General features: G+C 48.5%; 1 protein-coding gene across 1 annotated transcript in view; it reads right to left on the bottom strand.

Moving 5' to 3' along the window:
- The window catches only part of LOC106612270 (tetraspanin-17), a 101,269-nt gene that overhangs the window by 42,416 nt on the left and 53,853 nt on the right, over nucleotides 1-5,000 (bottom strand). The gene's annotated exons all lie outside the window — the stretch shown is intronic.

Raw genomic sequence — 5,000 nt, 5'->3', positions numbered from 1 at the left:
ATGAAGCTGTGTGTGTGTGTGTGTGTGTGTGTACACTGTGGATGAAGCTGTGTGTGAGTGTGTGTGTGTGTGTGTGTGTGTACACTGGATGAAGCTGTGTGTGTGTGTACACTGTGGAAGAAGCTGTGTGTGTGTGTGTACACTGTGGATGAAGGTGTGTGTGTGTGTGTACACTGTGGATGAAGCTGTTTGTGTGTGTGTGTGTGTGAATACTGTGGATGAAGCTGTGTGTGTGTGTGTGTGTGTGTGTACACTGTGGATGAATCTGTGTATGTGTGTGTGTGTGTGTGTACACTGTGGATGAATCTGTGTGTGAGTGTGTGTGTGTGTGTGTACACTGGATGAAGCTGTGTGTGTGTGTACACTGTGGAAGAAGCTGTGTGTGTGTGTACACTGTGGATGAAGGTGTGTGTGTGTGTGTGTGTGTGTGTGTGTGTGTACCCTGTGGATGAAGCAGTGTGTGTGTGCGTGCGTGCGTGCGCGCGTGTGTGTACACTGTGGATGAAGCTGTGTGTACACTGTGGAAGAAGCTGTGTGTGTGTGTGTGTGTACACTGTGGATGAAGCTGTGTGTGTGTGTGTGTGTGTGTGTACACTGTGGATGAAGCTGTGTGTGTGTGTGTGTGTGTGTACACTGTGGATGAAGCTGTGTGTGCGTGTGTGCGTGTGTGTGCGTGTGCACACTGTGGATGAAGCTGTGTGTGTGTGTGTGTGTGTGTGTGTACACTGTGGATGAAGCTGTGTGTGTGTGTGTATGTACACTGTGGATGAAGCTGTGTGTGTGTGTGTACCCTGTGGATGAAGCTGTGTGTGTGTGTGTGTGTGTGTGTGTACCCTGTGGATGAAGCTGTGTGTGTGTGTGTGTGTGTGTGTGTGTGTGTGTGTGTGTGTGTGTGTAGCTGTGTGTGTGTGTGTGTACACTGTGGATGAAGCTGTGTGTGTGTGTGTGTGTACACTGTGGATGAAGCTGTGTGTGTGTGTGTGTGTGTGTGTACACTGTGGATGAAGCTGTGTGTGTGTGTGTGTACACTGTGGATGAAGCTGTGTGTGTGTGTGTGTGTACACTGTGGATGAAGCTGTGTGTGTGTACACTGTGGATGAAGCTGTGTGTGTGTGTGTGTGTGTGTGTGTGTGTGTGTGTGTGTGTGTGTGTGTGTGTGTACACTGTGGATGAAGCTGTGTGTGTGTGTGTGTATACACTGTGGAGGAAGCTGTGTGTGTGTGTGTATACACTGTGGATGAAGCTGTGTGTGTGTGTCTGTGTATACACTGTTGATGACGCTGTGTGTGTGTGTATACACTGTGGATGAAGCTGTGTGTGTGTGTGTGTGTGTGTACACTGTGGATGAAGCTGTGTGTGTGTGTGTGTGTGTGTGTGTGACCCTGTGGATGAGGCTGCGTGTGTGTGTGTGTACACTGTGGATGAAAATGTGTGTGTGTGTGTACACTGTGGATGAAGCTGTGTGTGTGTACACTGTGGATGAAGCTGTGTGTGTGTGTGTGTGTGTGTGTGTGTGTGTGTGTGTGTGTGTGTGTGTGTGTGTGTGTACACTGTGGATGAAGCTGTGTGTGTGTGTATACACTGTGGAGGAAGCTGTGTGTGTGTGTATACACTGTGGATGAGGCTGTGTGTGTGTGTCTGTGTATACACTGTTGATGACGCTGTGTGTGTGTGTATACACTGTGGATTAAGCTGTGTGTGTGTGTGTGTGTATACACTGTGGATGAAGCTGTGTGTGTGTGTGTACACTGTGGATGAAGCTGTGTGTGTTTACACTGTGGATGAAGCTGTGTGTGTGTGTGTGTGTGTGTGTGTGTGTGTGTGTGTGTGTGTACACTGTGGATGAAGCTGTGTGTGTGTGTGTATACACTGTGGAGGAAGCTGTGTGTGTGTGTATACACTGTGGATGAAGCTGTGTGTGTGTGTCTGTGTATACACTGTTGATGGCCGCTGTGTGTGTGTGTCTGTGTATACACTGTGGATGAAGCTGTGTGTGTGTGTGTGTGACACTGTGGATGAAGCTGTGTGTGTGTGTGTGTGTGTGTGTGTACCCTGTGGATGAAGCTGTGTGTGTGTGTGTACCCTGTGGATGAGGCTGCGTGTGTGTGTGTGTACACTGTGGATGAAGCTGTGTGTGTGTGTGTGTACACTGTGGATGAAGCTGTGTGTGTGTGTGTGTTACACTGTGGATGAAGCTGTGTGTGTGTACACTGTGGATGAAGCTGTGTGTGTGTGTGTGTGTGTGTGTGTGTGTGTGTGTGTGTGTTACACTGTGGATGAAGCTGTGTGTGTGTGTATACACTGTGGAGGAAGCTGTGTGTGTGTGTATACACTGTGGATGAAGCTGTGTGTGTGTGTCTGTGTATACACTGTTGATGACGCTGTGTGTGTGTGTATACACTGTGGATTAAGCTGTGTGTGTGTGTGTGTGTGTGTGTGTGTGTGTGTGTGTGTGTATACACTGTGGATGAAGCTGTGTGTGTGTGTGTAGACTGTGGATGAAGCTGTGTGTGTGTGTGTGTGTACACTGTGGATGAAGCCGTGTGTGTGTGTACACTGTGGATGAAGCTGTGTGTGTGTGTGTGTGTGTGTGTGTGTGTGTGTGTGTGTGTGTGTGTATACACACTGTGGATGAAGCTGTGTGTGTGTGTATACACTGTGGATGAAGCTGTGTGTGTGTGTGTGTGTGTGTGTGTGTGTGTGTGTGTGTGTGTGTGTGTGTGTGTGTACACTGTGGATGAAGCTGTGTGTGTGTGTACACTGTGGATGAAGCTGTGTGTGTGTGTGTGTGTGTGTGTACACTGTGGATGAAGCTGTGTGTGTGTGTATACACTGTGGAGGAAGCTGTGTGTGTGTGTATACACTGTGGATGAAGCTGTGTGTGTGTGTCTGTGCATACACTGTTGATGACGCTGTGTGTGTGTGTATACACTGTGGATGAAGCTGTGTGTGTGTGTGTGTGTGTGTACACTGTGGATGAAGCTGTGTGTGTGTGTGTGTGTGTGTGTGTGTGTGTGTGTGTGTGTGTGTACCCTGTGGATGAGGCTGCGTGTGTGTGTGTGTGTACACTGTGGATGAAGCTATGTGTGTGTGTGTGTACACTGTGGATGAAGCTGTGTGTGTGTGTGTGCACACTGTGGATGAAGCTGTGTGTGTGTACACTGTGGATGAAGCTGTGTGTGTGTGTGTGTGTGTGTGTGTGTGTATGTGTGTGTGTGTACACTGTGTATGAAGCTGTGTGTGTGTGTATACACTGTGGAGGAAGCTGTGTGTGTGTGTTATACACTGTGGATGAAGCTGTGTGTGTGTGTCTGTGTATACACTGTTGATGGCCGCTGTGTGTGTGTGTATACACTGTGGATGAAGCTGTGTGTGTGTGTGTGTGTGTGTGTGTGTGTGTGTGTGTGTGTGTGTGTGTGTGTGTATACACTGTGGATGAAGCTGTGTGTGTGTGTGTGTGTACACTGTGGATGAAGCTGTGTGTGTGTGTGTGTACACTGTGGATGAAGCCGTGTGTGTGTGTACACTGTGGATGAAGCTGTGTGTGTGTGTGTGTGTGTGTGTGTGTGTGTATACACTGTGGATGAAGCTGTGTGTGTGTGTATACACTGTGGATGAAGATGTGTGTGTGTGTGTGTGTGTGTGTGTGTGTGTGTACACTGTGGATGAAGCTGTGTGTGTGTGTGTACACTATGGATGAAGCTGTATGTGTGTGTGTGTGTGTGTGTGTGTGTGTACACTGTGGATGAAGCTGTGTGTGTGTACAATGTGGATGAAGCTGTGTGTGTGTGTGTGTGTGTGTGTGTATACACTGTGGATGAAGCTGTGTGTGTGTTACACTGTGGATGAAGCTGTTTGTGTGTGTGTGTGTGTGAACACTGTGGATGAAGCTGTGTGTGTGTGTGTGTGTACACTGTGGATGAAGCTGTGTGTGTGTGTGTGTGTGTGTGTGTGTACACTGTGGATGAAGCTGTGTGTGTGTGTGTGTGTGTGTGTACCCTGTGGATGAAGCTGTGTGTGTGTGTGTGTGTGTGTGTGTGTGTGTGTGTGTGTGTACACACTGTGGATGAAGCTGTGTGTGTGTGTGTTACACTGTGGATGAAGCTGTGTGTGTGTGTGTAACACTGTGGATGAAGCTGTGTGTGTGTGTGTGTGTGTGTGTGTACACTGTGGATGAAGCTGTGTGTGTGTGACACTGTGGATGAAGCTGTGTGTTTGTGTGTGTAAACTGTGGATGAAGCTGTGTGTGTGTGTGTGTGTGTACCCTGTGGATGAAGCTGTGTGTGTGTGTGTGTGTGTGTGTGTGTGTGTGTGTGTGTGTGACACTGTGGATGAAGCTGTGTGTGTGTGTGTGTGTGTGTGTGTGTGTACACTGTGGATGAAGCTGTGTGTGTGTGTGTGTGTTTGTGTGTGTGTACACTCTGGAAGAAGCTGTGTGTATGTGTGTGTACCCTGTGGATGAAGCTGTGTGTGTGTGCGTGCGCCGTGCGTGTGTGTGTGTGTGTGTGTGTGTGTGTGTGTGTACCCTGTGGATGAAGCTGTGTGTGTGTGTGTGTGTGTGTGTGTGTGTGTGTGTGTGTGTGTACCCTGTGGATGAAGCTGTGTGTGTGTGTGTGTACCCTGTGGATGAAGCTGTGTGTGTGTGTGTGTGTGCACCTGTGGATGAAGCTGTGTGTGTGTGTAAACTGTGGATGAAGCTGTGTGTGTGTGTGTGTGTGTGTGTGTACACTGTGGATGAAGCTGTGTGTGTGTGTATACACTGTGGAGGAAGCTGTGTGTGTGTGTATACACTGTGGATGAAGCTGTGTGTGTGTGTCTGTGTATACACTGTTGATGACGCTGTGTGTGTGTGTATACACTGTGGATGAAGCTGTGTGTGTGTGTGTGTGTGTGTACACTGTGGATGAAGGTGTGTGTGTGTGTGTACACTGTGGATGAAGCTGTTTGTGTGTGTGTGTGTGTGAATACTGTGGATGAAGCTGTGTGTGTGTGTGTGTGTG

The sequence above is a fragment of the Salmo salar genome, chromosome ssa09 (genome assembly GCF_905237065.1).
Source record: "Salmo salar chromosome ssa09, Ssal_v3.1, whole genome shotgun sequence".
Lineage (NCBI taxonomy): Eukaryota > Metazoa > Chordata > Actinopteri > Salmoniformes > Salmonidae > Salmo > Salmo salar.
This window is presented reverse-complemented; position numbering and strand designations above follow the sequence as displayed.